The sequence below is a fragment of the Cetorhinus maximus genome, chromosome 3 (assembly GCF_964194155.1).
Source record: "Cetorhinus maximus chromosome 3, sCetMax3.hap1.1, whole genome shotgun sequence".
Taxonomy (NCBI): Eukaryota; Metazoa; Chordata; class Chondrichthyes; order Lamniformes; family Cetorhinidae; genus Cetorhinus; species Cetorhinus maximus.
The window spans coordinates 67,198,957-67,223,463 of record NC_135881.1 but is presented as its reverse complement, the minus strand read 5'-3'; the positions used below and the strand labels follow the sequence as shown (position 1 = coordinate 67,223,463).

The following is a 24,507-nucleotide window of genomic DNA, read 5'->3' as shown; positions in this document are numbered from 1 at the left end:
GATGATTCAAAGTTACATGCCCTCCTTTGGCACTGCCATCCACAGACATAGAATTATCTTCCAAATGCACGATGAGGACACCCATCTCTCTCCACCTCTCGCAACCCCTCCACTGCCTCTGTGTGTCAGAGAATTCCCAGCTTCGCAAACCCGACTCCTGAAAAACTGTCCCGGAAGTTTGGATTTTTGTTCCAAGTCCAAGGCTGGATTTTATTGGAGTCATACCCACTGCCCCAGAAAGATTTTGGAGGCAGCCACAGTGGCTGCCGGGTGTGGAGGCAGGCCGGGTGAAAGGCGGGCCTTGGTGATCTAGCACTTTGTCCCAGCAGTGAAAAATAGAATGAAACAAAAAACCTCCCTCTAGCACTCACCCCTCACACCCCACACACTCCCCATGCCCCATCCATGCCATCTTATGCCCCCTATCCACTCCCCTGGCCCTTCATACACAATGCTAACTATGTCCCCCCCACCACACACTGCCCCCATAGCCCTTCACACCCTATGCCAACATATGGCCCCCATTCAGCCTCCATGGCCCTTCATAGCTCCCAATGCCAACCTATGTCCCCTAACCCACCCCCATGACCCATTATAGCCCCTAGGCCAACAGTGCCAACCCATGCCACCCACATGTCACCCTTTGTCCTCACACCCTCAATACCAACTCACCCACTATCTGCCATGGGCAGACCTCAGGACCCATGCTGAGATTAAATAAAGTTCTTAAGTGTCTATTGATGAATTTACTATTTAAAAACAAACACTCATTGAAAAATACTCATTCACTGCATTTAACTTCCTTTGAATACAAATGCTTGTGCTTATAAGGGATTAAAGACTGTATAAGCACTTGGAGCTGTCATTCAAATTGTGAACTGATAATGATAGATTGTGAAATCAGTCATGCAGCACTAATCCTGAACTGGTAACTCTCAGGCTTGCATAAACAGACAGAGTGAAATAGCAAGCAATGATTTATTTCAACACTGAAGACCATTTTTTCAAATATTTAAAAAGCAAGAGATTTTAATACCTTGAGAGCTTGACAGCTCCCTTTTGACAATTCCAATGAACTTAACAGTTCCACTGAGTTTATCCATTTTTTATGTACATTTATTTCAAATTTTAACAATCCCAAATGGCAACTTACCTCTCCCAAAGGCAACCTGACCTCTCCCAAAGGTGTCCCTGGACCATATCCAACAGGGTACTTTATCTCTCCAAAAGGGTACTCTACCTCTCCAAGGAACTCTGGTAAGTTTAGACCTTCTCCGACCAGGCCTAAAGTGGACAAGTCTTATTTCCCACTCTCTCCTTGCAAAAATCAGATCAGACTGAATGTAGCTGCACTTCATGAACCACAGATGTGCAAAGTTTGACTCACCCCATTCCCCTCCGCTGTGAAAATGATGGGGACTGGGTTCGGGGATGAGACTTCCAGATTCAGGTTTTCGAAGCCACTTTTGCAAAGACAGAGAGCCTCTTTGTCTGCTTGAAAATTCAGGCCCCTGTTGCCCAACTCTGGCTTGATGTGTATATTCCCATCCCTGCTCCATTCTGCCCTTGGTAGCTATGTCTTCAGCTACCTAGCCTCTAGCTGGAATTCCCTGAGCTCCATCTCTCTTTCTCTTTCTTTAAGATTTGTAAAACACCCACTTTTGTCAAAGTTTTGGGTCATTTTTCATGTTATTTTTGATTACACCTTGGTGAAGTTTCTCAGGGTGATTATCTACATTTAGGTGCTCTATCAGCATAAGTTCTTGCTGTAATCTGTGGGGAGCAGTCGACTCTGATAAAGCAACCAAAGTGTGGCAAGAATATCATTTTGCAAGGCTGAAGGTGAGATTGTTGATGAGATTCCACACAGATCAGTGCATGGTTTCTCATGCTAGAAGAAAAATGGGGGATGTGGTTAAGGTTTTTTCTTGTTCACCAGATATGGGCTTGGCCAGCACTTACTGTCCATCCTTAATTGCCCTTGAGAAGTCATGAGCTGCCTTCTTGAACTGCTGCAGTCCATGTGGTGTAGGTACACCACAGTGCTGTTAGGAAGGGAGTTCCAGGATTTTGACCCAGTGACAGTGAAGGAACGGTGATATATTTCCATGTCAGGATGGTGTGTTACTTGGAGGGGAACATGCATCTGCTGCTTTTGTCCTTCTAGATGGTAGTGGTCACGGGTTTGGAAGGTGCTGTCGAAGGAACCTTGAGGAGTTGCTGCAGTGCATCTTGTAGATGGTACACATTGATGCCACTGTGCATCGGTGATGGAGGGAATGAATATTGAAGGTGGTGGATGGGGTGCCAGTCAAGTGGGCTGCTTTGTCCTGGATGGTGTCGTTCAGGAAGATATAATAATTTTCATAACGTAATTGGAATTTATTGTAAAGTAGAGTAAAAGTGGGGTCTGTGTCTATATCTGTGTGTGTGTGACTTAATTGAATTAAAGGCAGCTGGTCTGAAGGCTTTGAAGTATCAGAAGATGAGCTAGGTTAAACTGTTCGCGCTGTTTGCCCGCCTTCCTGAATATTTAAATGGGGCGGGATGACGTTGGGGGTTCCCCCCGACATCACCCTGTGTCATTTTCGCATCGGCGGGTGGGCCCTGTTCCCAGCTCACCGATGGAAAAATTCTGCCCATTGTGAAACAATAGGAATTTGCATTTAGAGGGGAAAATATTTATAAAAGAGTGAAGGCTGTGTGTAAGGGTAGGCATTCTGAGATTTAACAAGTGTGAAAAGCCTCTAGCCTGTAAGGCTCAAACTGCTGTCTGCAAGAACTGAAGTTAAGAAAACTCACTTTGAATTCAGGGTATTGTGTTACTTTGCCTGGGTTGTGTTTTATTGTTGCCTTAACAGAGGTGTAACTGGGAGTTAGATTAACTAAGAGAGCTGGGAGTCATCATAGTTGTAATTTGTAAACCTATCTATGTGCTTAAAATCTTTTTTCTATTTAATAAAGGTTTAATTTAGTTTTGTAAGAAACCTATAAAACTCAGTGGTATTATTACTATTGAATTCAAAGTATGCATCTCAAAATATATACAAATTGCAAAGCAGTTGTTTCAAGTTTTCCTTTGAGATTTTAGCAGCTCAGCATTTGCCATCAGCTGTGCCATAACAGTGTTGAGCTTCTTGAGCGTTGTTGGAGGTGCACTCATCCAGGCAAGTGGAGAGTATTCCATCAAGTTCCTGACTTGTGCCTTGTAGATGGTGGGCAGGCTTTGGGGAGTCAGGAAATGAACTACTCTCCACAGAATTCCCAGGCCCTGACCCGCTCTTGTAGCCACAGTATTCATTTGGGTGGTTGAGTTCAGTTTCTGGTCAATGGTAACCCCCAGGATGTTGATAGTGGGGGATTCAGCAATGGTAATGCCATTGAATATCAAGGGGCGATGGTTAGATTCTCTCTTGTTGGTCATTGCCTGGCACTTGTATGGAATGTTACTTGCCACTTATTAGCACAAGTCTGAATGTTGTTTAGGTCTTGCTGCATATAGGTACGGACTGCTCCAGTATCTGAGGAGTCGCAAATGTTGAACATTGTGCAGTCATCAGCGAATATCTGCACTTCTGAACTTATGATGGAGGGAAGGTCATGAATGAAGCAGTTGAAGATGTTTGAGCCTAGGAAATTAGCCTGTGGGACTCCTGCAGTAATGTCCTGGAGCTGAAATGACTGACCTCCAACAACCACAACCATCTCCCTTTGCGCTAGATATGACTCGAACCAGCGGAGAGTTTTCTCCCTGATTCCCATTGACTCCAGTTTTGCTAGGGCTCCTCGATGCCACACTCAAACAAATATTGCCTTAATGTAAAGGGCAGTCACTCTCACCTCACCTCTTGAGTTCAGCTCTTTTGTCCATGTTTGTCCAAGGGTGTTAACCCAACTAAGGCAAAGGCTGCAAAAGATCTGGGTGTGATACCGGACAGAAAGCTTATCAGGCCAGCTTTTCCTGTCCTGATGAGGGACAAACCAGCACTGGGTGGGCAGAAATGGGTCCCACATGTGGAGAGATTCTCTTCCCCTTCCTGTCACTAGCTATTTTGATTATTTCAGGAAAGGAGCAGCGCTCCCACCCTTGGTGGCTCCATTGTGGGGGTTAGGGGTGGGCCTTTCAGACCCCCAGAATACAAATTGATTTGAATCAACCTATCCTGTGTGTTTCATGCAGTTGATGAAAGATAAAGATATCACTGGATTGGAAATAAATTATTGATTATGTTGCTAATCATTACACGGTGTTGAAATAGCTGAAAAGCTAATGTTAAATTGAATTCACAAGTAAATCAAAATGGCTGCAGAAGGTTTGAGAATAGCTGAGCAATTACAACAAATCAACAGTATTATTATCTACAATACTCTCCAGATACATGATAGGAACAACAATGGACATGAAGCAAGGAAAGGGTATACAGGAGGTTCTGGGAGTTAGAATAAATTAAAAAGAAAACCTTTAGGTAGCTTTTGAAAGCAGGGAAGCTGAACAGTGGAAATATCTATGGAAAGTGTTCCAGAAGAAAAGGATATAAAGACTAAAAGAACTGCCACTGATAGTGAAGCAGAGTTGGTGTGATGCAAAAAGTTAAGTGGAGGCAGTGGCTAGGATGTACAGGTAAAGGAAATCACTGAGATAGGGTGAGGGCGAGGACATGGGAGGATTTAAAGATGAAGTTGAGGATTTTGGAACCAATTCGCTGGGCATAGGGAACCAGTGGAATTGGGGGAGGATAAAGAATGATGGGAATGCAGGGCTCTGCGTGACTGACAAAGGCCGCAGCATTCTAAGTCAATCCTCAGGAGACTCCACAAATAATGGTGTATGTGGGTGGAGGGGGTGTTGGTGGTGGGGCTGGTGTGTTAGAGGGGGAAGGAGAGAAACCATTTCTGGAGATACTCAGGCTACTATTAGAGAGATGTGATTTGATGATGAGCAACACCAGTGTTTAAGCTGACTTTAGCTAACCCTGTGAGATTAATGAACCTCTTCCAATGTAGTGGCATTTCTTGGCATGGTGAAAGTATTATTGACTGCCTCTTTTACCTCTCTCCATGCAGTCTGCACCATTTTCTCACATAGCTTCCTGCTCTCAGTGCTCAATAGCCTTGCTCTTCCAACCTGACTTTGGTCAAAAGGACCTTTATGTTACTGATAACCCCCAAGAACACTGCTGCTTCAGGCATTCTTGTAGAAAGAATGCCTCCCCTTTACTTGGCTCTAGCCTTTTCCCTCCCTCTTATTGGCAGGAAATCCATTGGGAATGGTACTACTACAAGGGTGAAACTGTAGAGGGTTAGTTGTGGATTTACTTGAGAGTGGTATCACTATTTCACTGCTAACGCACACAGGAAGGGTGTTCAGCAAAGAACTTTATTTTTTATCTTTGAGTGAGAAAGGTTATGGCAGTATTTGTATAAAGGTGGGCAGATAGGCATTTAAGGACCATTGAGGTGAATTTCACAGGGGAGTGGTGGATTATATCACTCGCTTCCCCAGCTTGCAGCTTGCTGACTTTAAAAAGGGCTACCCAACAGCGATATTACATTGGGGGCGACCTTAACAAGGTGAGAGTGAGCCTCCCCCCACCTCAGGGACAGGAAGTCCTGGCCTTGAGAGCTGATTGGTCAGCAGCTGAGTTGTCCCAGCAGCGCCAGAACGCAGAACCGAGAAGACGATCATGGATATCAGACTGAAAGGGAAGTCCAGGTTTTTGGTCAGAAGGGATTGGGGATCCTAGCGAGGGAGGGGGAGGAGAGTCAGATTTGAGAGGCCGGAGGGGAGGCCCAAAGTGTAGCTCTTGGGGAGGGTTCCCTGATGGGCACAGGGACCTCCCCCCCCCCCCCCCAACCAAAGGAGGTACCCCCACTTCCTTCCTGCCTTTTACTCCAAGTTGGGAAAGTAGTGGGCTTCCTTCTACCTTCCCCTGGCCATCGTGTTATGGCAGTAGAGGCAGAAAGAGGCCTTTAGTTGGCAACTCAAGGACCTCAATAGCTTAAATGCAGGCTGGCTAATGCCTTCTGTGCCTATTGTAATATGGGGGACAGGTCGGAGCTGTGTGGGAAGGCGGTGGGCTAACCACCTGGTTTATTTAACATGTCCTCCACCTTCCTATACACTGGCAGCGGGATATGGGGTATAAAAATATTCCAATATGTACTGTAACAGCTGTATTTAAAGTAGGTAACAGCATATAATGAAGTATTGAACTTGTTTTGAACCAGTCCTGAATCTTAGACTGGGAACTTCCTCAGAGCTGCTCCTCCACTGCTATAACTTCACCAGAAGTGCAGCAGAAACGGCAACAATGCATATAAAGGGATTTCCACCATGCTGTTGGCAACATTGGGATGGCAGAGCTGGAGCAGCTCCAAGGAAATTCCCTGCTTCATGTTTTAGGCTGTGCATTTTGTGAAATTAAAAATTTATCGCATAGCAAAAAACTGCTGATGAGTCTTTATGAATAATTAATTTAGTCCAATAAAGGAAAATATAAAGATGGCACTCAAAATAGATACTGATCTGTTTGTACTTTTACTGCAATAATAAGATCTGGAATTTTAGGCAGGAATTTAATTATTATTAGTGTGGGTGTATCAATAAGAGTCAGGAAGCATGTGTTGTCCACGTGAGTCACATATGTCCATGAGGGAAGGAGGTGAGAAATAAGGTTTCATGAGACACCTTACTTGTAAAGCTATTCTTTATATAAAGTTGCCGTTTCATTTTAACCTTCTACCTAAAAAGGTTACGTTATTAGATCGACTGTGTAGTTTGCCATTATATATGTTTAAAGCTTTTCTAGCTTTTCTCTCAAAATTTAATTTCAAGTGCAGAAATTGATTTCCCAAATGTCTAGAGGTGAACTGATTCCATTTTAACAGCAAAAGAATAGGTTAATTACTTAGACATTGCATTTTATTTCCATTTCCATAATGTTTGAGTTGAAGAATAATCTTCCCTGACATCTGTGAATGAGTGAAGATGTGCATGGAATGTTGGAAGGCACGGATTTTGATGCTCACAAGGTTAACTAATGTCTGTGCAGACATGATCAGTAGCAAACCTGGAAGCTGTTCAAAAATTCACAAGAAGTAGCAGCTTCCTCCACGGATGTCGATCTATGATTTATATATGGAGCTATATTGATTCTCCCATTTGAAAGAAAGTGGTAATCCTTGTTAATAGGATCAAGAGATTAAATGAGATTTCTGTGTCGCAGACAAAAGGGTTCTTCTTAGAATTCATTTTCAGTGACTGAGGGCCCTAAAGAACAAATGGAAAAGCTGAAAAATACATGTAGAGAAAATGAATGTTTAAGGTGCTAATTGGGTGCCAATCAAGTGGGCTACTTTACCTTGAATTGTGTCAAGCTTCTTGAGTGTTATAAGAGCTGCACTCATCCAAGCAAGTGGAAAGTATTCCATTAGACTCCTCACTTGTGCGTTGTGGATGATGGCCAGGGTTTGGGAATTCAGGAGTTGAGTTTCAGAATTCCCAGCCTCTGACCTATTCTTGCAGTCACAGTATTTACATGGCTGGTACAGTTAAGTTTCTGGTTAATGTTAACCCCCCAGGATGTTGATAGTGGGGGGGTTCAGTGATGGTAATGCCATTGAATGTCAAGCAGAGATTGTTAGTTCTCTCTTGCTGGAGATGTCATTGCCTGGCACTTGTGTGCTACATATGTCACTTGCCACTTATCAGCCCAAGCCTGAATATTGTACAGGTCTTGCTGCATATGGCCACGGACTACTTGAGTATCTAAGGTATTGAATGTTGTGCATTCATCGGCGAACATCTCCACTTCTGACCTGGTATTGGAGGGAAGGTCATCGATGAAGCATTTGAAGATGGTTATAAACATATGAATTAGGAGCAGGAGTAGGCCATTCGGCCCCTCGAGTCTGCTCCGCCATTCAATAAGATCATGGCTGAACTACTCCTTAACTACACATCCATGCCTACTCTTGATAACCTTTGACTCCCTTGTTAGTCAGGAATCTATTTACCTCTGCCTTAAAAATATTCAGTGATCCTGCCTCTACCGTTCTCTGGTGAAGAGAGTTCCATGGACTCACGACCTTCTGAGAGAAAAAAATTCTCCTCATCTCCATAAATGGGAGGCCCTTTATCTTGAAACTGTGTCCCCTAGTTCTGATTGGGCCTGGAACACTATCCTGAGGAACTCCCGCAACGATGTGTAATGATTCCAACCGATGAAGAGTTACCCCCCCCGATTCCCATTGACTTCAATTTGCTCGGCCTCCTTGATGCAACACTCAGTCAAATGCTGCCTTGATGTCATACTGTGCCTTTGCATTAAGTGTTTAATTTTAAGAACATCCAGGAAACCCCTATTTAGAAACCATTTTGATCCTGCGTTTTGATGCCGGATTCTATGATATTTGGAGATGATTATTTTCTGGCTTAATTGTCAAGCCTTGTCGACTGGCTAAGCACCTTTGAAACTTGAATACACATTATTTATAACGTACTGACCACAATGATAGGAAATTTGTCTGTAGCGGCATCAAATTTCTCATTTGTACGATTGTTGAGTGGACAGGTGATTTCATCACCAACAGCAGCTAATGAAAAAGTAGATGGTGACTGTTTTACAATTATTGAAATTCATGTGGGAAATGAATAATGAGTCATGTAACATTCCCTTCAGTATAATATTACCATTCTAATTTCCACCATGGCCAGATTAACACACATATTTAAGCAGGTAACAAGTAGAAATGCCATTGATTAACAGAGAAAATCTTGGACCAATCATGTAGGTGTTCTGAGATTTGGCAGATGAGTATTAGTTTAATAAATGCTGGGTGTTACACATAGGAATGGAAAGAATGAAATGTGCATATCATGAAGGGATTTTCTTTTATGATGGACCAGTGAAATTATGGGATTAGATAAAATGCAAGCCAAAGGGAACATCAAATGCCTCAGGAAAGGCACTGTTAGAAGTTTATGGAGAGGTGGTCCAGTCTAACTGTGTTTCTAACAAAATAAACTTTCAAAAATAATTAAAATGGTAAAAGAGTGTAACATGATGTCTATCAGTCATTGAAGGCATCAGTGAGTAATTGAAGAGTATGCTGATACTGAAGGGCTGCCTGGTCATCAACCACAACTCAAAATATCATGAATGGGTCTTATTTTAAATTGTGCGAACAGGAATTGTGAGATTGGGTAGGCCAATTCCATGTAGTTTCAGCTTGTGCCTCCCTCAATGTAGAGATTACAGTTGTAGAGGGGAGATGGTCCACTTTACACTTAACTTCACAAATCCAAGGACCTGACTTTAAATTGACAAGAAGGATTGTATGGTATAAATGGTATAATCCCATGAGGGTGCACACATGGAGGGCGGAATTTTACTGACCTGTCAAGGTAGGGGCAGGGCTGAAAAATGCGGCGAGCCATTCAAAAGTCCATTGATTTCAGTGGGACTGGAAAATCTCTCCGGCGGGAGGGGCCGTAAAATTCCGCCTTTACTTCCGCTTAAAGGGGTGGCACCATTGAAAATTGTTTGGTGGGGATGGCTGTCCAAACTGATTGGCTAACAACAAAATAACTAAAGAATAAAATTAAATTAGTGAAATTAAAGCAAAATAATTAACAAGGTAAATGCTAGTCAATGAAAGAACCCTGGGAACCAATAGCAGGCTGTGTTAGTGAAGGTCACACGTGCATAAACGAACACTCAAACGTATATGATAGCATCCTAATTTAGATAGACAAATGGAACTGTAAGATTGTTGAAAGACACCTAGGGCAGAATTTTGCCTTGATGAGAGGGTGGGCCCCACCAGCTCGGCGGCGGGCGGGCAGCCAATCGCCGCCGCCAAAACGGGCCCCGCCACCATTTTGAGTGGGCGGGCCAATTAAGGCCCACCCAGCGGGCCATCTGACGGGAAGCGCTATGCGCTTCCTGTGCGGGGGGGTGTGGATTCCCCAACTGTCAGAGTGCGCTCTTTTGCACATGCGTGCGAAAGAGCGCACATCTCCCTGAGACTAAGTGCTGCCTCAGGGAGATTGGTGAAAGTTTTTGAAAGTTGAAAAATAGAAAAATAAAAAAATTATTAACATGTCCCCCTCATGTGACAATGTCACACGAGATGGGACATGTTAATAAATATCACTGAAACTTTATTAAACTTTTTTAAAACAGACATAAAACCTCATCCTGCCGGTGGATGAGGTTTCATGTTTTTTCAGAAGCCCCCTGGGGCTCCTGGCCTGCCCGCCAACCTTAAGGTTGGGCGGGCAGGGCCTTTAATTGATTTAACTACCCTGTCAATGGCCTCAATTGGTTCCCCCCGACGTCATCCCACGTCATTTTTGCTTCGGCGAGCGGGCCCCGCCCCCAGCTCGACGACAGAAAAATTCTGCCCCTAGGGTGGCATCATCCAGATTTGCACCAAGTGCACTAGTAAGCGGAAAAAACAATGTATTATCCACTGGCTGCAATGCAGCTTTTCATGCTGTATTGCTCCAAAGCCACCGCATTAATTATGTATTCCCGGGAAACAATGCCATTTCAATGGCAGGCGCGCTCTCATTTACCCACCACACCATCATCTCACAAATTTATCACGCTGGGCACCATATTTAAAGTCCAGCCATGTGCACGGCTCTCAGTGATTCCAGCCCATGTCTACTACAAAGAAGACATGGCCCAGAAATGCAAGAAGACTGCAGCCCCCAGGTTCAATGACTCGTCCCTCGAGCAACTTTTGGATGCAGTGAGGATTGCCGTGATGTCCTGTACCCCCGCTCTGGCTGCAGGATGGGCAGCAACATCACCAATCTGGCTTGGGAGTTGGTGGCAGCGTTGGTCAGCACCAACGCCCTGCATAAGAGGATAGCAGCCCAGTGCCGCATGATCTCCTCCGTTCTGCCAGGGTAAGTCACTCTTCTCATCACTCTCAACTCAAACACTCGCAAACCCATCACACATCCACAGGGTCCTCACTCAATGCCGGCTCAAGGGACATCACCATTCACTCACACACAACTTCATTGTTCTCATCCTGCCCATGGGACCACTCACCACCTGCACATGCCAGGCATACTTATCATCTGGCCTGGCAGGCGTGCTGCTTACACTCTCTCTATCTCTATTCAGGCTGGCTCACAACAAGATGGAGAGGTTGTAGACTAGTGGATGAATGCCTGAAATCAAGATCCTCATGGACTTTCAAAACAGAGCCTTCCAGCTGGCCGGCAATAACCAGGATCGGTCCTGTGTTTCGGTGAAATTGGTGGTGCTCTACCAAGTGAGGATCCAACGGTGCAACATTTATGGGACAAACATGCTGTGAGTGATGTGTCCTGTTTCACGGGCCACTGCCATGCACTAATTATCTCGCCTTGCTTCTGCAGGCACATCTGCCAAATCGCTGATGGAATTCACGACCCAGGGCCTCAAAGCCTTGAAGAAACCTCTGAAGAGGAATCTGAAGGCACCCTCCTTGAAGTCCTATCACAGCGCTCACCCACACCCTCCATCAGCACAGAGACACACACCTTGGTGGGACCTAGCTTTAGAATAGCCCCGGATCACAATCTGGTGAGCCTATTGCACTTTCAGATCCACAGCAGGTGAACGCAGGGACCTCCCAGGTTCCCGGCACTCGGAGGACTGCTGGAGAACAGAAACTTGCTGAGTCCGAGTCAGGTGATGAGCCTCTGGACTCGGTCATGTCTCAGCTGCTGGAGTTGCAAAGGCAAGCTCAGGAACATCAGGAAGGGATGTCCGCTGCACTCCTCATATTGCAAGGCATGATGGGAAGAGTCTGTCTGCCTTCAGTCTGAGGTGATAGCGCTGGCATGCCAATGCACCGAGGTCAACACTGGTAGGATGGTGGGCGCCGTGGAGACCTTGGTCCAGGATGTTGCTGCTGCACTGCTGCGTGGGCTGCTCTCCACCGCTGACACCATAGTTGGCCTCCAATGGTGTGTATACGAGAGAGGTGCAGGGCAGCTCGCTCTCACTCCAGCCACCCCTTCTTCTCGAGGAGTCAGCCAGGGGCCCTTGGGCACCAATAGGAAGGAGGATCAGCAGTGTACCCCCCTGGGGCCATCCATCCAAGTGACCTCGAGAGTGTCTGGCCCATCCAATTTCTTCTTCTTGTGACCTCAGCATCTCCAGCTCCACAGGCTGAAGAGGGTGCCACAGCCACACAGCAGGACTTGAAAGCAGGCCGAACCCTCCAGGTCTCAGCCCTTCAGAGGACGCCCATCAAGATCATCACAGACAAGGCATAGCCATCAACAGGCTGCCTCTACCTCCGCTATGGATGTCCGGCAAGCACCCCGATGTAGTGGCAGGGTTAAGAAGATGTAATTGCACAGCTTGAGCACAGGTGTTAATCACTTGTATGTACTGTCCACTATTGTCAATAAACTCCCAAGAATGTCTCCCTGCCTATGGCTCCTTGTTCTGATGAGTAGTGTTCATGTCACTCAGATGTGAAACCTTTCTGCACAAGATAAAGGCAGGTGTCTCAGTCCAGGGCCTCTTCCCTGTGCTTTGCGCAGCCTTCAGACCACAGTGATGGTCCGGCCTCACACTCCCTGGACACATTACTAATGCCAGCACCACGATGGTGTTTGTCATTGCTGCCAGAATGTAGTGGGCAGGCATTCCATCATTCTCTCTGTGTTCTCTCAGCACCTTTGAGTTGGGGCTGGTCCCTATCTCTTCAGCATCTGTGATCGGTGACACTGTGCTCCTGAAGGGGTCAGGTGCTGAAGGCTGACAAGCAATCAGATGTTTTTAAAGTTTCATGGCTGCATCTCTCTGATATTACCCTGATTACAGAGCACAAGGCCCTTGGCCAGACAGGACTCAGACATTCACAGAGGCTGTGTGAAGATCAGTAGAGTAACATCACTGCATGTTGTCTACATCCTCCTATAATTGAACAATATTAGGGCCTCCACTGTGTCTCCATGACAGGAGCATTCTCACAGAGGCTATTTGCGCTGCCATAGGCCAGACTGGAGTCAAACATTCATCGATGCAATGTGAGGATCTTATGGTGTCTCCTCACTGCATGTCATCATCATCCTCCACAAATCTAGCAGCTTTGAGGCCCCCCTGAGTGTGCCTGCCTTGTCCAGCCAGTGCGAGGGCCACATTGCCATCATCGTCGCCTTCAAGGACCTCCTCACCCTCATCACCATCGGCGTCCTCCTCATCGGAGGAGACCTCCAGCTCCTCCATCTCTTCCTCAGCCAGCTCCTCTCCCCATTGCAGCGCCAGGTTGTAAAGGGCGCAGCAGATGACAAAGATGCGTGACACCCTCTCTGGACTATATTGCAGGGCTCCACCAGCCCGGTCTAGGCACCGAAACCTCATTTTCAGCATCCCGATGGCCTGCTCCAGCAAGTTGCGAGTTGCAGCATGAGCCTCATTATACTGTCGAGTCTGAGGCCGCCGTACGGGTGTCACCAGCCACGTCCTCTGCGGGTAGCCTTGTCCCTGAGGAGTCATCCCCGCAGCCTCTGTGGACCCTGGAAGTCGCCAGGGATGTGTGACCAATTGAGAATGCGGGAGTCATGCACACTCCCTGGAAACTGTGTGCAGACCTGCAGGATACACTTGTGGTGGTCGCACACCAGCTGCACATTCAGCGAATGGAATCCTTTGCTGTTGACATAGTTGACCCGCTTGTTGCGATGGAGACCTGAGCGCCACGTGAGTGCAGTCGATTGCACACTACTCCTGTGGGAAACCCGAGATCAGGGTAAGTGCAATCACTCCTGCATCCTGGCTTTCCCGGTCCTGGGCGAACTGCACAAAGTTATGTGCCCTTGCGAAGGTGGCATCCGTGACCTCATGGATGCATTTATGGGTGGAGGCTTGTGATATCCCACAGCTGTCACCTGTGGAGCCCTGAAAGGTGCCACTGGCGTAGAAATTAAGTGCTACGGTTACTTTCACAGCCACTGGCAGTGGATGCCCTCGATGTTCACGTGGCACCAAATCCTGCAGTAAGTGTCAGATGTGACCGACCAATTCCCCAGACACGTGCAGTCTTTGGTGGCACTGGTTCTCAGTCATCTGCAGGAATGAAAGGCCCTGGGTCTAGCTAGGCCCGACCAGCAATGGCTCGCTGTGGCTCTTCAATGGTGTGTGTGGGAGCCCCAGCCGCCCCTTCTTCCTGAGGGTGCTGCTCCTCCCTTTGTGCAGGCAGGCGCCTCTGTCATTCTCTTCCCCCTTGTCTTTGCTTTCTGTACGCCACGATGCATACAGCCAGCTCGCCAGGCTCCATGATCCTGATGTACGCCTCCTGTAAGATGAAAGAGAGAGACGTGTGTGTTAACATGGGTGTACTAAGATAAAAGCAAAATACTGCGGATGCTGGGAATCTGAAATAAAAACCGAAAACGTTGGAAAAGCTCAGCAGGTCTAGCAGCATCTGTGGAGAGAGAAACAGAGTTGACGTTTCAAGCCTGTATGACCCTTCTGTTTAAGAGGGGGTGGGGCAGGTGGAGCTGGATAGAAGGCCAGTGATAGGTGCGGACAAAGGAGGGATTGACAAAGATGTCATGAACTAAAGGACAAAGGGATTGTTAATGGCAGTGTTTAGTGCTAAAAAAGGTGCTGATAGTGGCATAAAGGTAAGAAAGCAGAATGTGATAATAACAGAACAAGGGTAGCATTGTGTGAAAGAGCAACATGGAACAAGTAACAGATGGCCCTGTAGGGGATTGAGTGGGGGAGGGGGCGGTGGTGGGGAATATGAAGGATAGAAAGGGGGATCAAAAAGGGGATAAAACCACAGGTAAATGAACTAAAAAAATAAAAATAAGTGGATAAAAAATATAAATGAAGTTGGAAAAAAGGGATTTAAAAAAAGGGGGCGAGGATGAAGGAGAGAGTTCATGTTCTGAAGTTGTTGAACTCAACTTTAAGTCCGGAAGGCTGTAAAGTGCCTAATCGGAAGATGAGGTGCTGTTCCTCCAGTTTGCATTGAGCTTTACTGAAACATTGCAGCTGGCCAAGAATGGACATGTGGGCATGAGAGCAGGGTGGTGTGTTGAAATGGTAAGCGACCAGAAGGACTGGGTCATGCTTGTGGACAGACCAGAGGTGTTCCGCAAAGCGGTCACCCAGACTGCATTTGGTCTCCCCGATGTAGAGGAGACCACACTGGGGGCAGCAAATGCATTAGACCAAATTGAAGGAGATGCAAGTGAAGCACCGCTTCACCAGTTTGGGCCCTTGTGAAGAGGGAGGAGGTAAAGGGCCAGGTGCTGCACCTTCTGCAATTGCATGGGAAGGGGCCGTGGGAAGGGGATGAGGTATTGGGGGTGATAGAGGAGTGGACCAGGGTGTCCCGGAGGGAACAGTCCCTACGGAATGCTGATGGGGGGGTGAGGGAAAGATGTGTTTGGTGGTGGCATCATGCTGGAGTTGGCGGAAATGGCAGAGGATGATCCTTTGAATGCAGAGACTAGTGGGGTGAAAAGTGAGGACAAGGGGGACCTTATCATCATTCTGGGAGGGAGGGGAAGGTGTGAGGGCAGAGGCACGGTAGATGGGTCGGACACGGTTGAGGGCCCTGTCAACCACAGTGGGTGGAAAACCTCGGTTAAGGAAGAAGGAGGACATGTCAGAGGAACTGTTTTGGAAAGTGGCATCGTCAGAACAGATGCGACGGAGACAAAGGAACTGAGAGAATGGGATGGAGTCCTTACAGGAAGCGGAGTGTGAGGAGCTGTAGTCAAGGCAGCTGTGGGAGTCGGTGGGCTTGTAATGAATATTGGTGGACAGTCTATCGCCAGAAATGGAGACAGAGAGGTCAAGGAAGGGAAGGGAAGTGACTGAGATTGCCCATATGAAGGTGATAGAGGAGTGGAAATTGGAAGCAAAATTGATAAATTTTTCCAGGTCCAGACGAGAACATGAAGCGACACCAAAGCAGTCAAGGAAAAAGAATTGTGGGAGGGGGCCTGAGTAGGACTGGAACAAGGAATGTTCCACATATCCCATGAAGAGACAGGCATAACTGTGACCCATATGGGTACCCATAGCCACACCTTTTATTTGGAGGAAGTGAGACAAGTTTAAGGAAAAATTGTTCAGTGAGAGAACAAGTTCAGCCAGGCAGAGGCCCAGTCGTACCAACTGTTCTGCAGTCCACTAAAATGCTCATTAGTTTGCAGTCTGTGCCAAGGAAAAGCTCTGGAGCGCTTGGTGGCACTTTGATACCTCTGCGTTGCATGATTGGGCAGAGAAGCTAGAGGCCCGACCCCAATCTTATCAATGTGGCTGCACCTGAACTGTCTCAGCTGAGATGGAATGGTCACTTTATACATGATGTCCCTAATGCGTGGCTGTTTCCCTCACCTAGGCTGCCACCCCCACTCCGCACATCCTTGTGCACTACCTTCAACTGCAGGGCAGCCTTTGCCCCCCCACCCCACCAACACAAAGTCACCTTAATCGCATGGTAGCATTTGCTCCCTCACACCCAAAGCATTTTAAATAGGTCAGTTTAACAGTGGGCTTAGGCAGGCTTAACTTCCTTGGTGCACAATCATATGCCTCACGCTAACGAGGTGACATCACTGAACTGTGAGCGAGGTTTTGATCCAACCAAGTTGACGTCAAACAAAAAAACTATAGGCCAGGATTTTAAGTCAGCTTGAGTGGGCAGTGCCGAAACGCTAGCATGTAAAATGACACGCGATGACGTCGAGCGTGTGTCCCGACGTCATTGCGCTGTCTCGCAATGTTTCCTTCGGCGGGTGCGCACCGGAGTCTGCTGCGCACCCACCAATAATTACAAGGCCTATTAAGGCCATTAAAGAACTGATTAATTTCATATTTACGCTGCTCATCCAACCTTACGGCCTTTACGTTTTTTAGGAAGCCTCATCCACAAGCGGGATGAGGTTTCCTAAAGCTTTTACAAATTAAATGAAAACTTTTTCTGAAAAATAAAAACATGTCCCATTTTTATTCCATTTATTTTTTTAAAAAGCGTGCCTCAGGGAGACTGAAGCACTCTTTCGCGCGCATCTGGACCCGACTCTCCCTCCTCCCCCAGCTCAGCTACTGCTCGCATATTAATTGGCCCGCCCGTGTAAAATGGCAATGTGGAGCTGATCGCAGGCGGCGGTCAGCTCCACAACCACCCCCGCCCGCTCCCGCTGAGCCTGCTCGACGTGGGAAAACTTCAGGCCATAATAAAATTAAATCAATAGGTTAAATCAGGTGAAATCAAAACAAAAATTCCATGCATTGTTCACTAGTCATGAGGGCATCTATTGATCTAGGGGGAAGCGAGATGTTCATGTTCAAGGCCACTCAGGTGTGAACCCGAACTATGGGCAGGATTTTCCGTGTCCACTGGTGGCGGTAGTGATAGATGACGTGAGCAGACAAAGTGGCGCGATCGGTTTCATGACAGCAGGAAGGCAGGTCGTGATTGTCCGCTCAGCCCGCCAACGGCAAGCTGCGTTTCCCACCATCGGTCATTGGGAACCTCATTGTAATGCATCAGCATATCATTATCAGGCCATCCCGCCAGGCTCTTGCACCCTCGCTAGATTGTCCGTCCACGTCGGCAGGAAAGCAAGCTGACGTGGTTCACAACAGTTCAGAGGTGACATGTACTTGGCGGCCTGCACTTGATTAGCGGGACAAATAATGCAGTTGTTGGATGATTCTTTGGGGAAACAAGAAAAAGAACCATGTACCCAGAGATAGAAATTAATGGGGAAGGCACTGGTGGGGAAGGAAATTCTACAATAAAGTAAATCGACATTCGTGGTTTCAATTGACATGTGAATGTTTCTCAGTCCAGCCTTTCTGTTCATGGCATCTGACAGATAGATATATGTGATAAATATTTGCAACTCGACAGAAACACAGGACAAACATTCTTCTTACTTCAACAATAAACACTCCGGCATGGACTTACTGTCAGATTGCACTGGCTTCATCACAAAATGCCCATAATTGGGAAAACTCGTGCAAAAGATCGAGGAATCTCAATTACAAATTATGTTCAGTACAAAGAGTTTCCACAATTTTTTGTGCTTGTTTAAAACCATCAAACTGGGAGCTGGCCCCACCCAAAACTGGCCACTGTCCCAAATCAATTTAATCGCCATTGCAAAATCTGCCAGTTGCCCTGTGTTGCTCTTGAACAAAGTTTTTTAAAAATTAATTTACTGGATATGAGCATTGCCAGCACATATTGCTCATTGCCCATCTTGAACCACTACAGCCCATGAGGTTCAGGTACACCTATATGCTGTTCGGAAGGGCGTTCTAGAATTTGAACTCAACGCAGTGAAGGAATGGCAATATAGTTCCAATTCAGGATGGTGAATGACCTGAAGGAGAACTTGCAGCTGGAGGATTTCCCATGTGCCTGTTGCCCTTGTAATTATAGATGGTAGAAGTTGCAGGTTCGGAAGGTGCTGTCGAAGGACCCTTAGAAATTTGCTGCAGTGTAACTTGCAGATGGTACACGCTACTGCCACTGAGTGCTGGTGGTGGATGGAGTGAATGTTTTAGGTGCTAATGGGGTGTCAATCAAGCAGTCTACTTTGTCCTGATTAGTGTCAAGCTTCTTGAGTGTTGTTGGTGCTGCACATATCCAAGCAAACAAAGAGTGTTCCAATGCGCTCCTGACTTTTGCCTTGTAGATGGTGGACAGGCTTTGGGGAGTCAGAAGGTGAGTTACTTGCCGCAGAATTCCTAGCTTCTAACCTGCTCTTGCAGCTATGTATTTATATGGCTAGTCTAATTATGTTTCTGGTTAATGGTAATCCCCCCCAGGATGTTGTTGGTGGATGATTCAGTGATGGTAATGCCATTGAACATCAAGAGGAGATGTTTAGATTCTGTATTGCTGGATTTGGTCATTGCCTGACACTTCTGTAGCATGAATGTTATTTGCAACTTATCAACCCAAGCCTAAATGTTGTCTAGGTCTTGCTGCATATGGACAGGGACTGCTTTAGAACCTAAGGAGTTGTAAATGGTACCGAACACTATGCAATCACCAAAAAAATCCCCACTTCTGACCTTATGATGGAGGAAAGGTCATTGATGAAGCAGCTGAAGATGGTTAGGCCTAGGACACTACCCTTAGGAACTCCTGCAGTGATGTCCTGGTAATGAGATGATTGACCTCCAACAACCACAACCACCTACCTTTGTGCTAGGTGTGACTCCAACCGGTGGAGAGTTTACCCCTTATTCCCACTGACTTCAATTTTGCTAGGGCTCCTTGATGCAACACTCAGTGAAATCCCCCCTTGATGTCAAGGGCAGCCACTCTCTCCTCACCTCCTGAATTCAGCTATTTTATCCATGCTTGGGCCAAGGCTGCAGTGAATTCTGGGTTCAGGACGCCCTAGTTGAACCAGCTAGGCCATCATTTATTTCCTATCCCTAATTGCCCTTGAGAAGGTGGTGGTGTGTCACCTTCTTGACCGTTGCAGCCCATGTGGTGTAGGTACACCCATACTGCTGTTAGGGAGGGAGTTCCAGGATTTTGACCCAGGAACAGTGAAAGAATGGTGATATATTCTCATGCATCAACTGCTGCCCTTGTCCTTCTAGATGTTAGAGGTTATGGCTTTGGAAAGTGCTGTCAAAGGAGCCTTGGTGAGTTGCTGCTGTGCACCTCGTAGATGGTCCACACTGTCTGGTGCAGCTCCTAGCTTGCTCTCTTACACTCCTCATTGAACCCAGGTGGGTCCCCTGATTTGATGGCAATGATAGAATGAGTGATATGCTAGGCCATGAGGTTGCAGATTCTGATTGCACGCAATTCTGCTGCTGGTGGTGGCCCGCAGCACCTCGTGGATGTCCAGTTGTCCAGTTTTAAACATCACATATCGCTGTTCCATCACTGTTCTGTTCTGACCCCATCCCATTTAGCCTGGTGATAGTGTCTAATGGAGCGTGTCCTCAGTGTGAAGACAGAATTTTATCCCTCAAAAAATGTGTGGTGGTCACTACTCCCAACACTACCATGGACAGATTCATCTGTGACAGGTAGATTGATAAAGGCGAGGTCAGGTAGGTTTTTCCCTCCAGTTGGTTCTCTCACCACCTTGCTAAAGCCCACCTGGCAGATATGTCATTTTCTTAATAAACTGGCTACTGTACACCAATGAAAACTAACACATGCTTCTGTGCAGCTGCTATAAATGTCATTTTCAATTATTTAAAGTTAGGGAACTCGCAGGAGGTGGATTAGACATTCTGACTAAAATTGTTTATTTTTTGAGATAAACCTATTTAAAGCTGTATGAGTAAAACTGCTATTAATTCATAAAATCATAGAATGGTTATAGAACAGAAGGAAGCCATTCAGTCCATCGTGTTTCTGCTCTGTGAGAGCAACTCAGCTAGTCTCACTCCCCCACCTTTTCCCCATAGCCCTGCAAATCTTTTCTCTGCAGATAATTATCCAATTTCTTAAAGCTACGATTGAATCTGCCTCCACCACACCCCCAGTCAGAGCCTTCCAGATCCGAACCAAGTGCTGTGTAAAAGGATTTCTCCTCATGCTGCCTCTGGTCTTCTGCCAAACACTTTGGGCAGAATTTTCTGCCTGTCGAGCGGGCGGTCCTGACCCAATCTCCGGCAGGCGGGGAGCCGATCCCCACCAGAGAACCGGGCCCCGCCGCCATTCTAAGTGGGCGGGCCAATTAAGGCCCACCCAGCGTGACGTCTGGCGGGAAGCGCTATGCGCTTCCTGTGCGGGCAGGGGGGGATTCCCCAAAAGCGAGAGTGCGCTCTTTCGTGCATGCGCACAAAAGAGCGCACATCTCCCTGAGGCTAAGTGCTGCCTCAGGGAGATCGCTGACAGTTGTAAAAACAGTAAAAATAGAAAAAGAAAAATCCTTACCATGTCCCCCTCATGTGACAATGTCACATGAAATGGGACATGTTCATAAATTTCACTAAAACTTTATTGAACTTTTTAAATCCCTACATGAAACCTCATCCCGCCGGTGGATGAGGTTTCATTTTTTTTCTATTCCCCACCAGGGCTCCTTAAGGTTGGATGGGCAGGTCCTTTAATTGTTTTAATGATCCTGTCAATGGCCTCAATTGGCCATTGACAGTTCGGCGGGCGGACAGCTGATTTGGCTGTGCCCCCGCCTTCCTGAAAATTTAAATGGGGCGGGCCCCGCCCCCTGCTCGCCGACGGCAAAATTCAGCCCTTTAAATTGTTGTCCTCTGATTCTCGACCGTTCTGCCAATAGAAACAGTTTTTCCCTATCTACTCTGTCCAGAGCCTTCATAATTTTGAACACAAATGCATCAATGAATGTTTTTTAATGCAAGAAAAGTTAATTCCACCCATCCTGACTCTGTTTCACCTTGGACAAAAGGGGACATCGAAACTCAATATGTGTAAGGTGAATGTAAATGGATCATGTCAACCTTCCATTGTATTATAAAAGCAAAATACTGCGGATGCTGGAAATCTGAAACAAAAACAACAACAACAACAACAGCTATTTCCAGCTATTTTTGTTTTTGTTACATTGTATTATGATGGTTTCCCTCATCCAAACTAGACTGGGTGAATTTCAAGGTGTCAAATGACAACAGAGAATGATTGGAATCAACATAGACAGCATTCTTTGTTTGAAAAAAGAACTTTGAACTTGTGAAAGTCACATGATCAGGGAACCATTTTGTTGTCTGCTTTTAAAACCAGCAAGAAGCTGCTTCCACCAAAAGCCATCAGATTAGCTGAAAGTCATCAAGCAGCCAAGGTAGTTAATAGCAAATACTTTGAAAGTGAGAGATTGCAACAGAGAGAGAAGGACAATCCCTGTTCCAGTTAAAGTTCACCTGAGAACCAACCTCCTAGAAATTCGACTGGGATTAGACCGTCGTGAGGCAGGTTAGTTTTACCCTACTGATGAAAGTGTTGTTGCAATAGTAATCCTGCTCAGTACGAGAGGATCCGCAGGTTCAGACATTTGGTGTATGTGCTTGGCTGAGGAGCCAATGGTGCGAAGCTACCACCTGTGGGATTATGACTGAACGCCTCTAAGTCAGAATCCCGCCTAAAGAACTGTCACAGCCTGCTGATAATCCTTTACAAGACCTTCACATCAGTTTTAAAGCATCAACTGCATCTAAGAAACTACAGGCCTACGATGAAAGAGACTGAGATAACTATAAGACATAACAGTATATCACCTTCACCTGATTCTAATCTTTGTGTGCGTGAGAATGTGTATGAGACAAGTGAATGAAAAGTTGTGTTAAATTCAGGGTAAGTGTGTGATAATAAATAAACATCTTTATTTTTAAATTCATTTATTTACTTTATTTATCACTTTGTTTTTAAGCTTTTAAAAGCTTGCTGCTGGAATTATTTAATTTGGACACTCACTCTGAGGGTAAGAAAACACTTACCTCTTACATGCAAACATACTAATCATGGGCAATAAAAGGAAACACGTAACTTCTGTCCAAGACAGAAAAATGAGTTTAAGTGGAAGCTTGAACCATAAAAACAATTTGGAAAAGTAACACAATTTTGAACACAATTCATGCACAGGTTGCTGATTACACCCAAAGCAAAAACTGCACCTATTTAACTTGTGCAACTGCTGCTTAGAACCTCGAGGAACTATATCATTATAAACTCAGAATTATTTCCCAACCTACTCGACAGTAAAAGGGGTGACTTTTTGGACTTTAGCGGTTGGACAACAATTGAACAAATCTCCTGCCAGTTGTAGAGCCCACTGTCTAAATTGTAAATAGAGTATGATACAGGGGGTAGTGGAATAGTAGTAACTTTTCCACAACAGCGATAATTCAGGAGTGATATAATCAGTGTGAGAAAATTTTTCAATATCCAACAGCCTCTGGTAGCATCTTTTGTAAGCAATACCCCATGGAATGAAATTACATTTAGAAAGGTCAGTCAAATTTAAATTTGATTATTATGTTTTTTTAAAAAATTAAATTGCTTTCTTGTTTAAAAGAATATGATTAAAATATTATACATGCATCTGTCCTGAAAATACTTACCAGAGCTGTCTTTAGAAAATACAGTCCAGAACATCACCATAAAATGAAATCTGAAGCCGTACTTTACAAATAATATAACATGCTTAAAAATTGGTTTTGTACTCTGAGCTCCATGTTTCTTGTCCTTTATATTGGAAAAAATTATAGCTAAAAGCAAGTGGGAAACAAACCCGTCTAAAAAAAATATATTTACTTGGTTTGAGCACACTGAGGTTCATCTCAAGAGCTTTGAAATTATGCCATGGAAGACTAACATATAAATGCTTAACATGTTCATTTCACGTCATCCCATCCGCTATTTAGCAGAGGCTATAGTTTTTAACAGAAAACATTAGAACAATTCAAATTGCTTTGTTACCATTTTATTCACATGGATATTTGGTATAAAGCCATTAAGATTGATGTTGAAAAAAACCATGGACGTCACCTGTAATTTCTTGGTCAGTATACAGTTCATTTGATGCAATTAGTGAAGAAAAAAACTAAAAGTGAATAATTACAACCAAACCAAACAGATCCATTTGCTTCATATGTTACTCCAGCTCTGAAAATCTTTCATTAGCTAATGCAGTATGCTTGAAAAGGGAAATTTTATTTGAGGCTGAAGCACTTGAAATTGGCCTAAATAAAGAATAATTTTAAATTGGTATGGATTTAGACTGATTTAGATCTGCTATTAGTTGCTTGTGTTTATGAAATGTAGCCATTTCTGTAAAAAGTGTTTGAGAAAAAAAATTAAGTGCTCACAACAATGAGATTTAAAGGTGACAGTGGAAATTGGCAGCAAATTTCGAGCACATTGCCATTAATAAACCTTATGTGACTGGCTTGCTGTGTGGATATTACCAACAATTGTGGTAGTTTATAGATGGGGAAGAATTGTAGGGAACAGAGAAAACAGTTAGAAACATATTTTGAAAATCTGGCTTAGGCAAAAATTACTTTTTCAAAATATAGGCCTTAATCTCCCAGTCAGTGGCAATGCTGCGTGTGTTGCTGCTGCCTGCGAAGATTTTCCTGACCAACACTATTGTGCATTCATTCCGGCATCTTCCAATCCCAGCTGCTCAGTGTCTCCCATGGAACTCCATAGGAGCACAGCAGAGTCAGGGAAAGAGAGAACACTTCTAATGGCACTAGCTGTCATATTCAGTTAAGTGTGGGTTAGTGAATGGGTATGTAATGGGTATGTGGGTGAGTGGGCGAGGTGGGAGGTGTGTGAGCAGGTAGGTGGGTAAGTGGCAGATAGTTAGGTGGGTGAGGTAGGTGTGGGCAGGTGGTTAGGTGGGTGTGGGTAGGTGGGTGAATGGGTAGTTAATTAGGTGGGGGAGGTAGGTGAGTGGGAAGATGGCTGAGTGAGCGTGTAGTCGGCTGGCTAGAGAAGCAGTTGGGTAGTCAAGGGCTAGTCAGGTCAGGAGGGATCTAGTCAGGTGGTCAGGGG

General features: G+C 45.5%; 1 protein-coding gene across 1 annotated transcript in view; it reads left to right on the top strand.

The window, feature by feature from the left end:
• dnah5l (dynein, axonemal, heavy chain 5 like) overlaps positions 1–24,507 on the top strand; it is a 465,990-nt gene that overhangs the window by 429,079 nt on the left and 12,404 nt on the right. The window lies entirely within an intron of this gene.